This window comes from Aquila chrysaetos, chromosome 8, assembly GCF_900496995.4.
Source record: "Aquila chrysaetos chrysaetos chromosome 8, bAquChr1.4, whole genome shotgun sequence".
In the NCBI taxonomy this organism is placed as follows: Eukaryota; Metazoa; Chordata; class Aves; order Accipitriformes; family Accipitridae; genus Aquila; species Aquila chrysaetos.
In genome coordinates, this window is record NC_044011.1 from 44,068,146 (window position 1) to 44,084,782 (window position 16,637).

A 16,637-nucleotide genomic window follows, 5' to 3' on the forward strand; every position below is an offset into this window, starting at 1 on the left:
CTTTCCACCCCTCTTCCTAATCCCAGTTTCCCTTGTATTCACCTTGGGTTACGCACGGTCTGTCCCAGTTCCTCCGGCGACGGGAAGGGCAGTGCAGGGGGTCGAGGTCCTGTGCAAAATGGTTTGTGTCTGCCGTCCCTCGGTGTCCCTGCCCCACCGTTGGGTTGCCCGTGGGCTGCAGTCCTTTGGGTGCGCCCTGCGGGTCTGAGCATCTCCTTTCAGGCCATAATGGGTGCCTGGGGTGAAGGGTGCCGTGCCCTCCCCTGTGAGCTGTCTTGGCCAAACCACGTGTTTTGGGGATTGCCCCCCCCCCCGCCATGAATCTGTCACCCCATTCCCCTTCAATGACCAGCACTTGCTGCTGCCAGTGGAACCTGCCATAAGCCTGCATGAGCAGTCAGGAGAGCTCTTGGCAGCACCTCCAGGCTGATTTACACCAGTGAAGGATCTGGCCCTCCAAGGGAGCCCAGGGTGGGAGAAGCACCGGGGTTAGGGATCCCGAAAGCGCAAACATCCCTCTGACAAGCTGTTTGAAGCCGAGTTGATCAGAGAAGGTGACAGCCCTGCCACATCTGGGAACAGTTTCTGTGTCCTCCTTGCTGACAGGAGGAGTGTGATTCCTTTAATATTTGATGTGTTCTGTCTTTTGCAATGTTTGTTTTTGGCATTGTGGGTTTTGGCTTTTTTTTTTTTTTTTTTTTTTCCTTTCCTGTTTGTTTTTAACCTAACCTGCTCCTCAGAAACAGCTGCCCATTTGCAATGCGGATAGGAGCTTTCTGGAGAGGCCAGGGGAAGGGGAAGCAGTACGATAGCAAACGTGACACTCCAGTGTCTTGGAAACACTGGCTGACCTGCGAGGTTACTGCTGCTTCTCCCTATCCTCCTCCACCCACCCATCCAGCTGGAGAGAGGTGGTTGCATCCTTCCCACGTGCAAAAGGAGGCAAGGGACCACCCCTGCCCACGTGCCACCACGCAGGGGCCGAGCAGGCTCTGGTGCTGGGGAAGGGTCCGGCTGCCCGGCGAGTCCCCTCGGACCTGTCCTCGGAGGGGAGGAGACGGGCGTTTCGCTGTTGTACGAGGAGCCTCCGGCCGGTTGACGCTGGCATTGGGGATGTTGCCACTCGGAGACTGGCGCTTGCGAAACCTCTTGCGTGGCTGGGATGCTAATAAGGCTTTTCATCCTCCTCCTGCGCCCGGTCCCCCAGTCCCCTCCCGTGTCACTCTGCTTGAAGGGTGGGGGTGGCAGCGGGGAGGTGACGTCCTGGGAAGCTCTTGGACGATCTTGCTTCAGATTCCTTTTTTCCCAGCCTGGGCCCTGCTCCTGCAGGATAATGAGCTGCCAGCAGCTCCCTTGGAGCGTTTCCAGCAGCTGGGTGCCCTTGGGCTCGGCGCAGCAGCTGTGGCAAGGTGCCCACGCACAAGTCCCACCTGTGGGATGCCGGGCTCCCGCGCCCGGCCCCCACCACATACCCTTTGCTGCTGCAGATGGGCAAAGCTCCCACCTGGAGAGCAAGATTTCCCATGGTCGGGACGACTTCTGCTCCCCCGTCGGCTTCCTTCCCTCTCCTGGCACACGCCTGCAGAGGCGAAGGTTCACGTGTCTTGAAATGCTGAGCTGAAGGCTGTCTCTATGAGAGGAGCGGGCAGAAGCGTGTGCTGAAGTTGTTCTGGAAGATTTTGAGAGTCTGTGTGCAGAGCAAGCATCTGCTTTTTCGGTTTAAGGCGTGCAGGGCGTGGGGAGCCCCTGCAGACAGGCAGGGCAGGGTGGCCAGGGCTGCTGTGCTTTTCAGATGGGCTCCCAGCGCAGGACCGAGCCGGCGAATACGTTCCCCTTCGAAGGGGAGCTTTGCTCGGCAGTGTGCTGCCCATATGCCTGGTGGGAAGGCAGGAGCAAGACCCCGGAGATGATGAGCGAAGGCTCTCCCAGGCTCAGCGCTGGCAGGGTGAGCTCTCTTCCGTACAAAGGCTTCCTCCCGTTGACATAAATTTAAGTGGGTGCTGCAATTACTGCAGGCTCTGACATCTAAAATGAGCGGAGCCACCCTTGCTATAATTCACTGCCAATCTGATTACAAGGCAGAGCAGGGAAAAGTCAAATTATCAAACAAAGCAAAAAGAGAAAGGGAAAAACTCGTGCCTCGCCATTCGAGGTCGGGTTGCCTGCTGGGGCAGGGCGGGAGGCAGTGCCGCTCTTACGCCCTTGCCACACTCAAGGGATGTTGTCTGGGCTCAGGTTTGAAGGTCTGTTACCTTGGGCACAGAGAGGTTCATCTCTGCAGGATTTGGAGGTGTGGGTGCCGGCGTGAGACAGGCCAAAGCAGAACAAATCAAGGACGTGCACTTGCAGGCATTTACTTGGGAAAATTTCTTACAAGCTATTTCTGGGGAAGTGGGGCTGACATGGGAGTTAGTTGGGCTGGATGGAGATTACCGCTGCTTGGCTCCAGGTCAGTAATACAAATCCTGCTTTCTGGTTGCTTACGGAAAGCCAGGCGCGATGCGCCTGACAGCAAAGCTGTGGCTTGAGCCTCCTAAGCTAAGGAGCACAAATTTCCCCATTTCCTACTCCAAGTGCCTGAGCTGTTGGCCATCTCTGCCCAAGGATGCTGGACAGCCAGACTCCAGCTCCTACCCGCTACCAGTGCTTTTGAAACTCTCTGCCTGCATTTCCCAGGGGATTTTGCTCCTGCCCACCGGCTGGGAGGAGAAGGAAGGCTCTGCCGCACAGTCGGCCGCTCCTTCGCGCCCGCTGCGTCTCCCCGCATCCCCCCCGGGGCGCGTGGGCAAGGAGCAGCAGAGCGCCTTGGGTGGCCGTCGCTCCTCTTCTGCTCTTCCCTCCCTCCTCCTTTTCCTCCTCCCAAGGTGCATTTCTACATCTGTCGGATGCGGCAGCGTGCCAGCTCGGTTAATTACAGTCTGCTTACCTGAATTCCCTCGTGCAATTCCAGCTGGATAACGTTATCCTTCGCGAGCTGGCCTTAAAGAAATACAGGCGGCAGGAAGGCTGCCGGACACCCTCTGCCTTCAGGGTGCAAACGTGGGTTTCTTGATGCTCAGGGCTCCTCCAAGGCAGTAGCAGGGCAGTCGTAGTGGTTACCCCTAAAGGCTTCAGACCCAGTCCCGTGCCCGTTCGCTCACCGCGTGGCTCCGGGATGGGTCCGGCATCCGTCTGTCCGGGAGAGCAGCCGTCAGGGATGGTGGCAAATGCGGTACTTGGGAGCAGAGCTGGAAGCCGCGAGCGTTGTAGGAGGTGAATGAATGCACTTCAGAGCTGCTCTAATGGTTAAGTGGACAAGATAATGCGATACTTTTATTTTCTTATTGGCCCAACAGATAAGTTATTAATGCGCGTGCTTTCAAGCGGCGCGTGCGATTTGCATAGATACAATAGAGCAAGATTTTCATTATTTGGTGGGGCGCTGCTTGATCAAGGGCTGCTGAAAGGAACTCGGGGCTGATTTTGTGCACTCTGTGTTGTTCTTCATTACCAGCCGGCCAGGCACTGTGTCCCTCCTCAGCTCAGCGCCTCTCCAGTGTATCATTAGCAGAAGAGAAGCTTTTCATGTGTGTCTTGTCGGATGATAAAGTTATCAACATTCACAGTTACTTTCCTTCAGTTGTGCGCCCCGGTTCAGGCTTTGTTGGAGGCAACCCGTGTGATTTGTGTTAACAAAAGCACTCATCTACCGCACACCAGATGAGATGCGAGTCTGATGCCTCGAGAAGAGGAGCTTAGGAGGCGTTGGCATGGGAGGTCCTCTCCCCATCACCCTGTGTTCCATCTCTGGCCCCTTTCAGGCCAGCCAGGCAGAGGGCTAAAGGCAGAGGAAGGATGCCCTGAACCACCCAAATCTCTCCCTCATCCCGCACTGTCCTCCAGCTCGGGCGATCCCCAGGGCCTCCAGGGTAGCAGCATGCTCCTGCAGACCTTGCTTAGCTGCACGCAGGTGCCTGGCGGTCGCTCGTACTCTAAAGCAGCTTTTCTTTGCTCCGATTCATTTTTTCGCACTCTCTCTCTGGAAGCCGATGTAATCTCTTTCCTTATTGACACTCACCACTGATCTTTATTGAGAGTACGGTCCAGGGGCGATGCTGGCAGCTCGGGAGCCGGGCCGTCAGGTTACCGAAGCCCCGTTATTTGCTAGTGCAATTCCTGCCTGCTCACGAGCTGGGTGAGAGTGGTGTCCTGTGCTAGGACCGTGGTGTGGGACCACAGCGGGGATCCTTGGTGATGCAAATTGCTTGGGAAGGGGTTTCCCTTGCTCTGGCATGCCCGCTTTATAAACAGCAGAGGCTTTGGGGAGCTCCTGTTATCTCCCCCCTGGGAGTCAGTCCCTTCCACCCAGCTCTCCAGAGCTTTGGGGTTCGGGGCTGCTGGCGACGGGGAGGATTTGATATTCGAGGCATAGGGGCAGGAAAGCATAGCCTGAAAGGTCTCAGTCCAATCTCGCCAGCCTTTGTGCCTGCCTTTATCTGAAATCCCACAGAGCTGTCCTTCACTGCGGCATGTATCAAAATTCATCTGATTGTGGCGTGGGTTTTGCAAGGTGGTTTTTTTCCTTAAAGCCCCGGTTCCTGCGATGGGGCAGGAATCTCAGGCTGCCCTCTCCTTCTAATGAGAAAGTTTCTCAGAGTGCCAGAGCAAAACTGGGAGACGTGAGCCTTTGGAGGTGAAGCAGAGCTTTTGTAGTGGGAGGAAGCCATGCTTCCAGGCAGGGGTTTATTGCCCGTAAGCAGCTGGCTTTCTTCTGTGCCACCGAGCTTGTCCGTGAGATGCTCTGAGCCAAGTCCAGCCCTGGTTGTTGTGCAGAATAATCGTACAGGTGTCTGCATTTAAACGAGGTGTGAACCAGGGCCAAGAAGTAACTCTGCAAAAGAAGCAGCCTCGTCTTCTCCACCTTCCTCTTTTTACCCCCTATTCCGTCTCGGAAAGCTCGAGGGCAGCGCGATACCTCGTCCCTCCCAGCCCACGGGAGATCAAGACCCGGCGCGCAGGCTGGAGACCGCCCAGGAGCTTGAACCTCCTTCTGGCCGCTTTGCCTTCGGCAGAGACGAAGCGGCCCCTGGAAATGCTTGCAAGCTCTCGGCAGGTGAGGGAGCGCGCTGGGGTCCGGGCAGGACACGCTGCCTGCACGGCACGCTGCCTGCACGGCCGAGCCAAGGAGGGAGGGTCGTGCGACAGCTCTCGGAGCTGGCTGGCCCTTCGGCATATGGTGCTGTTGTGCTTGGGTGCTTTGTTTTAAAGAATTATCAAAGAACCCGTCCATCTGGGCCCCCTCGCTACTGCCGGCGTGGCGGGGCGCCGAGCAGATGGTTTGCAAACAAAACAGCTTCGGCTGAGAAAAGGAACGAGACCTGTCCAGAGTGGCGTGTGGCTGGAGCTCGGCCCCCGGCACCGTGAGCGCACAGCTCTTGCAGGAGCATCTTCCCCCGCGATGTGCGGGCGTACGTCTGCGGGCAGGCAGGCTCTGCGGCTCTTGCGTGCGTTTGCGCTCCCGCAAACAGCCTCACGACTGCACCGCGAGGGCTTTGGTCGCAAATACCGCCCTGGATTGCCGGCTGGGCGCTGCTCGACCCTGCTGCCTCGCTTCCCTGTCCCTGTACGCGCACAGAAACGCAGCTCCGCGTGGGCTTCTGCCTCCTCGGGCTTGTGAATGTGAGATCACTTTGCAAAGGTTGGTGCCGAGCAGTTTAGGGAACGGCTGGTCTGCTGCTTGCGTTACCTGAGCTTTCCCTGAAAATCCTTCAACCATCCAGTCGCTGACCCTGAGATGTGACAAGCTCACAGCTCTTGCCAATAAAGTAGTGACTTGGTTTGAATAATATCTGACAATTACGTGCTGAGCCCGAGCATTATACAATATTTATGCACGCGTCTGGACTGTAAAACAGTGATTATCTAAAAGGAGTAATTGTTTGCAATCTTGCACTGAATTTCTTTTCTTCTTTGGCCTCGGAGAGCCACACTGTTAATCAGCAGCACACGCGCCGCTCGTTAAACGCTTGCGCTAAAACCAGACCCGCCATTAGCACAGCAGGGCTCCGCATAGTGTCTTGGTGCGGTGGCACGAAGCTTTGTGCGGCGCCGGGCTGGAACCGTAGCATGGAGGTTTATTTTATCGCCTCAGGCTGTCTGATTGCTCGTGCCTGGGAAGCGAGGGGAGGTAAAGAGGGTCCAGCACCCAGCCTCTGCTCGCTGAGCTTGCGTGGGAAGACGGGCTTTGAAGTGATGAAGAGCGAACTCGCGCCATCGGTGAGAGGTGCCTCGGCAGAAGGGCTGAGCCCAGGCGTCCTGCTTTCGGGGCAGTGGCCAAGCTCCCCTGCCTCTCGCCTTCCCTTTCCCCTCCTGGACACGTCGGGCAGCTCGATCGTGCTGCCGTGCCCTTGGAGCAGCGGAGCAGTGATTGAAATCTCTCTTTGTTCCTCGCCCCCTCCGCCACGGCAGCTGCCTCATGCCTGCCTTTTTTTTTTTTTTTTTTCTCCCCCCCTGCTCCTCTTCTTCTTTTTCCAAGTGTTGTTTGCTGTCAACCTGGGCTGAGGAGGAAGTCAAAGCTGAAAAGAGAAATGCGGGCTGTCAGATTGCAGGGGTGGGGTGGGAAGGAGAGGGCAGCGAGTCCTCCTGCCCTGCCGGCAGCGGGAGGAGGTGCCGCACGGCACACGGGAGCCCCCGTCGTGCTGGGGCCACGGGGGTGATGCTTGTTTCTGCAGCACAGCAGCAAAGAAGAAAGGTCTGGTTTTGGGGAGAAAACAAGCTTTGCCATTCATTCGGCGCTCTGCAGAGGCAGGCAAAATGTTTTTACGACTTGCGCTCCATCGCCGACCGGTGACAGTGTGGTCACGGCTCTTGGCAGGGGATATATCCCAGTGCAATTCCTGCAGGGATGCTTGGATTTGAGGTGGAGGAAGGCTCGAGGGACCAGGAACTGTGCCTAGGTGGTAGCTCTCAGGCAGCAGAGACAAACAGTGTGCCTGGTCAGCAAAACAGGCGGTGGAGCCGGAGAGGCCAGGATTACTGCTGCCACAGCTTGTTAACATAAACTAATACAGGCTGCTGCGTTGGACACAGAGAGATAGGAGGGAGAAAAATGGGAAGCGTGTGTAGGAATAAGGGCCCTGATAATGAACCTGGCAATGAGAATGCAAAGCAAAACAAAACAGGAAGAAATGCCTTCATTGCAGAGCCCGGGCTCTATCTGCTCTAGCTTCTTGCTGGTTTTCGAAGACTTTCTTCATGGCTGGGATTGTGCTTTCCAGCAGTGCTGCTGGCATCCCCTCTTTGCCCCCAGAGTTGTGGGAAGAGAGAAATGTCCCATCTGGGGCCTCGCTGGCACCAAGGCTGGTTCAGCAAGGGTGCCCCACCATCGCAGTACGGGTGCGAGCTGGGTGCTGCTTCGTTGCATCTCCTGGGACTGGAGCTCACAACAGGAGACGTTACCCATGACCAGGGCGCACCGTTCCCAGCCCACGCAGGACTAGTTGCCTGCTGCTAAAGCGCAAGAGCCGGCGGTGAAAGGGCTTTGGCCAGTGCTTTGGGCTCCTGCAGCAAAGAGCAGAGCGAGGTCTGTAGCTGTTCCTGAGAAATTTGGGGTGAGGGAGCTCCTCGCACACCCTGGCAAGGGAGGGATGGAGGAGGCAGGGCGCGATGCAGGCATCGCCCTGGGATGTGCTACGTCAATAGCTAGCCGCGTTGAGCTGCTCGGTTGCAAGAGGGCAGGTGATCTCCAGCCCCTCTTTTTTTGGTATGAAAAGCGTGGGGGGGAGTTTGCTGCAGCGTGTGGGACCAGGCACCCACCCCAGCAGCGCAGAACCAGCCCTTGCTGAAAGGCAGCGCCGGTTTTATGAACTGTGCCTTGTTGCCTAAAGGGTCCTGTCTTATCACAGGTCCCTCAGCCGTGGACAATTCATCTGTTTTTATGGTGATGACGGAAGAATCCAATCTGCAGCCTGTAGCCGGAAAGTTCAGAGCCACGCAAGGCTGGCTGGGGAGGAGAGCGGGTTTTATTGATGGTCTGGGCTCCTGGAGTTTGTGTGGGAGGAATCTTGTTAATGGGTCCCTTGGGCCATTGCCTCCTGACTCTGCCATATCTCCTTATTCACCCGCCTCAGCTCCTATGGTTTCTCCCCCCCCCCCCCCCCCCCCCCCCCCCCCCGCTGTCTTTTGGAGTAAATGTTGGTGTTGCAAGGGCTTTTGAAAATGCAGTAGAAGGGAAGGTTGTGGGGCTGACCCAGGCACCTCCCAATCCTTTCCCTTTGCACAGCCTTTATGGGAGCTGCCCCATCTCTAGCGGCGTGTCCTTCAGTGTCAGAGACCGCTGCAAAAGACGTCTTGGGCTTCGTGCTGTGGCTCTGACAACACAGAGCGATGGCCTTGCCTCCAAGGTGACCAGGGAGCTGTTGATGGGTAGCAGCCCCATCGGTCTCTGGCGTTGGTTCAAAGGGGCGAAAGGACGATTGCTCACTGCTCTTCCGTGCAGCCAAATTTGACCTTGCAGAAACCATCCCGTAGCCTGGTGCTCGGTGGGGAAGTTGTGATTGCCAGCGGTGGCCACGCTCTGCAACCCGAATTGTACGCCCTTCTCGTGGGAACGGTGATGCTCGCTTGAGCCTCCCCGATTGGCGTCACGGGGCGTGCAGACCAGGCTCCAGGTTTCTGGCCCAGTTTTGATAATTAATTGATAGTTGAAAATGTTTGACAAACAAACAGCAAACAGAAATCAAACCCGCTCACGTGCACATTAACATTTTATGTTGCCTTTCTTGTTTGTTTGCTTTTAAATCACAAAACGCCGTGATACATTTTTAATCGAAAGTGCTATTGGCTGTTTCCATCACTATTTCAATAACTTTCTTGATGAAAAAGAAGTTCAATACAGAAATGTAATGGGATCTTTTAGGAGGTGGGCGATGGGTTTTTGACAACCGTTTTCGTTTCTACAAAGGATGTTTTTGTCAGGGAGAAATATATTTAAAAACACGCTTATTTGAAAAAAAAAAACCACTCTGAGCTCTCGGGATGCTCTTTGATGGCTCTGTGCATCCTCGGCATCTCGGGATGGTACGCGATGGGCTGTGCGCGGCGCGATGACTGCTTGCATTTAGCCGGTGTCATCTCGGTGGCCGTCCCCAGGGCAGGGTCCTCAGCCCCTCGAGGGGTTGTTTCTTTGCAATCACACGTTGCAACCCTCCTTAAGGCGCTCTCAGAAGAAAATCTTCCCTGCAGGCTAAACCCAGTGACTTGCACATGACTCTCTTATCTTGAAAGCTTAACTAAGGTTTCCCCCTTCTCCTTTCAAGGCAGGAGATGAAAGGCATGTTTGTGTGTATCTGCGTGTGTATGCAAGCACAGTAAATAGTGGGTGGGGAATATTAATACAGGACTAAACCCATCTCTGGCACGAATCACAGGGAAGACATATGTTGTGACAACTTTCCTAAGGGGGTTCTGGCCAAGGTAGATACCAAGTGTTCCCTGGAGGGAAGGAAGAGGGAATGACAGCTCTTTTCTTTCCAAGACTGATGTAATTAAAGAGTTATAATGTCCTTTAACTTCCCTGCCCTTGGCACTGTTGTGCACTGGTGTTATTTATTTTTTTTTTTTTTTTTTTTAGCACTGATAAGTGGCTAATAGGCTTTATGCAGAGAGGCAGGAGGCCCAGAAATACAGTTCACCGTTGCAAAGAGAGAAGATTATTGTATTTCCCTGAGAGTGAGCATTCATCCATCCATCTTCCCCGTGCGGCTGACTCTGTGGCTAAGCGTGAGGTTAAAACCACTGTCCTTCCAGCTGTCGGCTAACATGCTGAACTTTGTAAAGGGAAGCTTATTTTAATTTAATAGAAAAATACATTATACATAATCCTCGCAATAAATTTCCCTCCGATCTGAAGGAGAATCTGCCGGTGTAATGCGTCCGCCCAACCCAGCCCAGATACCTGCAGATTTGTTGCTGCCTGGCTTAAATAATAACAATAACAATACCAGTAGCAATAATATCCTTTGCTGCTGTCCTTGAGTGACAAAGATGATGGAAAATGAAGTTGTAGATAGCTGGAGATGACAATGTGAGTATCCTCTACCCATCTTCCAGGTTATTAGCAGGTGTCAGTCACTGGAAGGAATCTAATCATTTCCAGACGCAGCGATGTCTCCAAACATCAGCCGTGGTGCTGTGGCTGCAGAAAGCAAATGGTTTTTATGGGCTCGATTCCCATTTCTGCTCAGACCTGTTAGAGAGGCTGTAACGGTGCAGGTGTCTGTGGCCACATAGCATCGCCTGCTGCAGCAGGGGTCCTGACAACCTGCCCCTGGGCATCACCTAACTTGCCTACACCACCCACTGCTACCTGTTGCTGTTGCGGAGTTGCACCACCGATCCTTTCGTACCTTTCTCTGCTAACCACCCTTACCCAGTTATCCGTCCTTCATCCTTGATTAAACCGAGAAACATGGTGATGGTGAGGCTGTAGCCGTTGAGAAAGCGGGGGGAGCACAAGGGTGTCTGCTTGCCCACCTCCCCGTCCCTGCGGACGTGGCGTGCATTTGATGGGGTCTTCTCGAGCAAGCCATAGCGGGAAAAATTGCGTTGCTCCCTTTGAATCGGCATCCCCGATGGGCAGCGGCATAAACATGCGATAATAATTGCTTTTTGAACGAGCACATGACACACACGATGGGCGTCAAGGCTTGCTGCCGTGGGGAGGCTTGCTCCCTCGCGTCTTTCCCGGAGGGTCCGGCTGGTCTGGAGAAGCCGGGGAACCGCACAAGTTCATTGTTTTCCAAGCAGGTGGTGCTTTGCGAGCTTAAAGTGAGCACCAGATGGGCAGAGATGATGAAAGAGGCATCGGCGTGAAAGGCTTCCCTCTAGGGTGTTAAATATTACATTCACCGAGTCCGCCGAACTGTTGAAACCAATAGAACTAATTAGAGAGCCGATGCCGGGGAAGGACGCGCCTTGGCTAACAGCTGAAAGAGATGCCAGATCATACAAAAACCTCTCTTTGTCCGCCCCAGCGTCTCGCCTGAGCGTGGCGGGCAGGGCACGCTGTCATTTGGGGGATGGCACTGGAAAGGGAGCGTGTCCCAGGGCCCACCTTCCAACGTGGATGAGGGCTGGGAAGCGGAGGGGCCAGCTGGCTCCTATGCAGCGGGGTTTTTTTTTCCCCCTTCTCATCTGCTAAGCAGGTTGAGAAGACCTCATAGGTGTCTGCGTGCCTTTGGAGAGCTGTGCTGTGTCCTGTGGTCGTGCACGAAGTCTGCGAGGAGTTTTCAGGGGAAAGGAGAAGGAGCAGGGCTTGCCGGGGCCGTGGGGGCTCTGGGGAGCGTGTTAAAGCCACCATGGCTGTCACCCTAATGATATCGCAGTGAGTGGCTACTCCTCTTTTTCGGTGACAAGTCTGGCTTTGTAAGCAGAGAGACCCGGTGAACTCATCAGCGCAGGCTGAGCACAGTGTCCGTGTGGGTTTTGCCGGATTTGAGATCTTAACCCGCAGCTGTCGTGCGCTGCTCCCCAGCAATGCCCTCGCTGGGCGGCGAGCGGGCACCACTGTGCACCTCACCCCCCAAAAAAATCAGTCTTTTCTCCAGGTTTCTGGCTCTGCTGCGGGAGCTCCTGCTGTGGCATGCGGGAGAGCCGTCTCCACGTCGTGAGTGAGAATAAATCCATTACTGCGCCCTTGTCAGTCTGGGGTCCTATTCTCTTAATGGGCTTGTTAAGAGCCTGCGTGCCAACAGCTGCCCTGAAAGAGGGCAGAATTAGCCAAGCCAGCCCATACCATCTGTGGCCTCAGTCAGAGCTGCTTCATGTCTTTGTGCTGCAAGTGCCCCTCTGCCTCTCCCCCCGGCAGCCCTTGCAATGGAAATAATAATAACAATAACAATAATAATAATTATTATTATTATAGAAGAGAAGGAATTAAGACAAGTAGGCAAACATAAAGATGAGCCGTTGCATGGCGTCTCTGCAGATTCTGATCTCAATGTCAAGGGAGCATCAGTCCAGCCTAATGGCATCTTTTCGTGAAAGCGCTTTGTAGCAGTCATAAATAAACATGCTGGCTGAAAGGCACGATAACAAAAAAATGGAAACTGAGGCACCCAGGATCTTTATTATTGAGCGGACAAAGCATCTGTGATTAGTAGGAACAGGGGAGAGGAGAGGGTAAAAATAAAAGGCAGCCGATTGTGTTGCTGCCTTGTCCGTGTCAAGAGAGGATCTGGCTGTGGTAGGTTGACAGGTTGTCTGGATAAATAGTTTGGGGGCAGAACATACATTTCTGATGGAACTTTCTTTTTTACAGCCGAGATCAGGAGCTCCAGAGGTACTGTCAAGGACGGACGAAGCTCTATAAATCAGGACAGGCTTTTTTGTCTGTCTGAAAAGTCTTATCTCGGAGTTCGTCCAGGCAATTTTTTGAGGTCTCTCTAGCTTCCTCCCTTCTCCTTATCAGAGCGCCACAGCTTTAAATGCAGATAGATACCCTCTAATGGAAGCACAAGCCAGAGCCCTCACTCCTTGTAAGTGCCAGCTCGTAATTTAGTTGTGTGCCCTTTGGCACCGATGCATCCATCAAGAAAGGCAGAGGCAGCATCGCCTCCCGGCACGCCAAGGAGCGTGGCGGCAGCGGGGGGCTCGGCTGTGGTGAGAGGGACCCCCGGCTCGTGTCCTCCTTGCTCAGTGAGGGACGAGCCATCTGTAAAATGGGCCGAGACCGGTGTTTTTTTTTTTTTTTTACCGTGCGGTTGCGTTGAGGGGATTAGGGAACGATAAAGAAATCCTTTCTGGTATCTGAGGCAGCAGGGTAGAGATGAGCAGGGTGTAGAGCGGTTTTCTGAGCGGCCATTTCTCTGTATCTTTTAGTTTTTCTCTTGCTGTGTCTTCCCCCCCCACACACACTTTTTGTATTTAAACAAAACGAGCTGGGAAGGAAGGGCCGAGTTTTGGCTGGCTGTGGTCCAGAGGGATGTCACGCACCCGAAATCAGAGCTCACCAGGATGAAAACCGAAATGGGGTGGGTTTTTTCTGCTGAGCCGTTTCATGGGGGAAGGTGTCCAGCAACCCCTTGGCTGCTGGAGCCCTACCCAAACCTCCCCTCACCTTTTGAAAATCACCTGTCTCGTCACCTTCTCTAACAAACGGCGCACAGCTAATGGTGACACTTCACCATTCCCGACAGCTCCAGATTGTTAATTCCCCCTGTTTTTCCCCCGAATAGCATTTTGCCTTCTGGCTAAAGCAGCGTGGTAGCATCAGCCTGCGAGCTCCTCACCTGTGGACATGTGAAGGGGCTTTAATAGGTTTCTTCTCTTTGCCCCACTGGGCTGTGACCGGGAGGGGAGACAGAGCCGCCTGAGTCGCTAATTGCTTTGGCCCTGCAACTCCCGAATGATGAAAAAGATTAAAAGGGAAGGAAAACAGCTATTATATCTCTTTCTTGAAAAAACTTGCAGCATGAAAGGCTCATTAACATCATTAATGTTTCATTAACCTCTAGCCAGACAAATAAGCTGGAGGTAATTTAACAGTATAGGGAAAAGAAAGAAAATTAAAAATTACCCAGGTGTAGGTGACATTCTCCAGCTTACCTCCGCTGCGGATTTTGGAGAGGTGCGGGCTCCGCTGCCTTGCCTGCCTGCCTGGGGCTTGGAGGGCTGCCAGCGGCGCTGCCTGCTCCAAAGGGCTGGAGGTAATCACGAGCGGGGAAAGTCATTGATTGTGACAAAATGGGATTCATTTGAACACAGCAACATCTGAAATCTTGAAAAGGAACACGGCTCCGCACAATGCCGACTTAAAAAAAAAAAAAAATTAAAAAGCGGGGGGGGGGGTGGGAAATATCAATGGCTGCAAAAATGACTTTCTTTGTTTGAGTAAAACGCCTTCTCCCCTTTTTAATTTTTGTGGGGTTTTATTTGATTTTTATCTCTCCCCAAGTTGATGTGCTCCACCCCCACCCCGCTCATCCAAAGTCCATATGCGTGTATACACACACAGAGAGATGTATTTATATACATGCAAACGCATGCTCTGGCTCCCGCTTTGTGCCAGCTTTGTGAGTCCAATTGTAACTCGTTGCCTCTCTCTCAATTGCATTCCCTTTAGCAAGACCTTCTGGTATTAAAGGAACATTGTTAGTCCCTCCCCAAAATCTAAAGGTGGATTGAAAAGGTAAAGAAATTGCAGTGCTTTTTTGCTCTTTGTTGTAGTGTATTCTGGTAGCTTCCAGAATTGCCTAATTAATCTGGGTCGTCCATGAGCAAGTGGTAAGAGGCAGTTTCTGCCTCTAAGAGAGCAGAGAATAAGGAAAATTAACGAAGGGGAGATGTTTCTCCCCATCTGTCCCATCCACAGTTGCAGAGGGATGAAGGTGACTTGCCCAAGGTCACCCAGAGGAGGTCCGTGTTGGAGCTGAGGGTGGAACATGCTCCTCAATGATCCCAGTCCCCTGTTTTCCACTCGTTCTCCTCTCCCACAAACCAGGCCCTGCACAACTTTACTTCTTCCCTGCGAGGTTTGCCTGTTTCTGGGTTATTTTTGCTTTGTGGTGTTAGGACCAGCAGGTTTCCCGCTGTTATCCATGGGGGTGGGAGATCATCTCTGCCGCTTTGTTAGCTCTAATCCTGGCTCTTCTATTTGCTCTGTCTTTGGCTTTGAATAAGTCACCTAACTTCCGTGGCTCCATTTTCCCTAGCCGTAAAATGTGGATAAGTCTCACGCTGTTGTTTGAAGAGCTTATAAAGAGCTTTAAGTACGAAATACCGTGTTAATGCTAATTTTTGTGTCTTTACGCACTCTGCCCAGTGTTTACTGAGACGGGAAATCTCAGCAAAGTGAGCGGATGTTTGCTTGAGCAGAGGTTGCGATGGGGCTGTTGTCCGGCACAAGGAAGGGATGGCGGAAGCTAAATAACATTGCACCGCTAGCTCTAGCTCCTCGTGCTTGTTTTTGGTAGCACCTTGAGCCCCTGCAGTACTCAGGTGCTTAAAAAAGCTGCAGTCTTTAGTGCTACAGGAACTTTGTGTCTAGCGCGAGTCAGCCTGAGACCTCTGTATTTCACAGGTTCCCAAAGCAGCCCGCAGGCACAAATAACCTTTACGTCGTGCTCTCCGCTGTTTATGTAAACTTGGCTTCTGCTTGTTCCTGTCGTGCCGTGCCTGCGCTCTTATTCCTGCGAGGATGGAGCGGTAGATAGAGCAGGTAAAATTTCCCGGTGAAAAAGGGTCTCCCACGTGGACCGCGAAGGGAAAACAGCAACGCTAGTAAGACGGGAGCCGAGAGCTGGATGTTTCTGTGCCTCGTGTCAGGTACAGCTTGCAAATCGGTGTCTGCGATGACAAGGACCGTGTCAGCGGCTGGATGGATGCTTGCAGGCAGAAGAAGGTCCTGCCTGCACTGGCCTGCCTGTCCTGGGGAGCGAGGATCGGTGTGGCGATGGGGGATAGGTGGTCTCCTTCAGATGCAGCCTCCAACCTTGGCTAGATACCTGCTGCAGGCCAACTCCTATTGAGGAGTTGAGCTGAGCCTTCTGATAAGGGGTGGTGATTCGGGGCGCTTGTCTGAGCAGTCATGAAGAGCTTTCTGATAATTTGGGACCCTTTTTTGCCGGCTGAGCCCTTTGAACGAGGCGGTGTTCAAAATCACTTGGCCTGCTTTTGCCGTCGTGAAACAGCACAGACTTAACGCTATAAAGATCATTTTTATTGCCATCTATCAGTGTTTCTATCCGTGTTTCTATCCCATCCTTTTGACAACAGTATATGAGCAGCCAGGATTTATCCTTCCCAGCTAAATCTCTTTCAACCCATGCAAGAAGCCCAGGAAATGATTTGACAAAAATATATAGTTCACTGAAATTATTCAACCCTCAAGCGCTCAGGTTTAGGTCAGTGTAAATTTGGAATAAATATTTGTTCTGGTTCTTATCTTAGCCAAGCTGATTTACCCAGCAGCAGCTGATAACTCCTTTTAAATTCACTGCAGAATCATCATGTTCCAAATGCTTATTCCCCCCTTCTCCCCCATGTCCCTGCCTGGGTTTGTTATCGTGGGGTGGCACACACGGGCGGCAGATTGCTGATGAGCTCTGCGGGATCCTCAGCTCCGTGTCTTTCCAAAAGGCAAACCATGCATGGGAAGAGCACGGAAATGTCTTTTTTAATAGAGTTTCATCACAAAATTAGGAAAAGCTTCTCCAACTTTTCTTAAAAAGCCCAAATTGGGAACAAATGCCTGACTTGCACAAAAAATAGTGTTTAGCTGGTTTACAATAGCTTTTCACTTGTTCAACTCGTAAGTGGACTTTTTTTTTTTTTTTTTTCTCTGAAGCATTTCCTTCTTTGACTACAAATCTCTTCCTTGAGCTGGAGAGCGCTTTGGAATAGAGTTATTTACGCGTCTGTCTCTCTCTCTCTGCCTATGAACAGACTTCAAATGAGCTGAAAACCAGGAGCTGCACTTGTACGCGCTCCTGCCAGCATTTTGGCTGTGCCACCCCTTCCCAGCCCTCGGCATTTCCAGCATCTGCCCCTCGTTTTGTGCAGTGCAAGAGTACGAGGGACAGCGAGGAGGGTGGTTTTGGAGCATCCCTACCCGTACCTGGGGAAGCAGCACCATCTCGCGTCGGTCTGGAGCTGGCACA

General features: G+C 53.0%; 1 protein-coding gene across 5 annotated transcripts in view; it reads left to right on the forward strand.

Annotated features, from left to right (window-relative positions):
* OPCML (opioid binding protein/cell adhesion molecule like) overlaps positions 1 to 16,637 on the forward strand; it is a 315,386-nt gene that overhangs the window by 125,452 nt on the left and 173,297 nt on the right. The window lies entirely within an intron of this gene.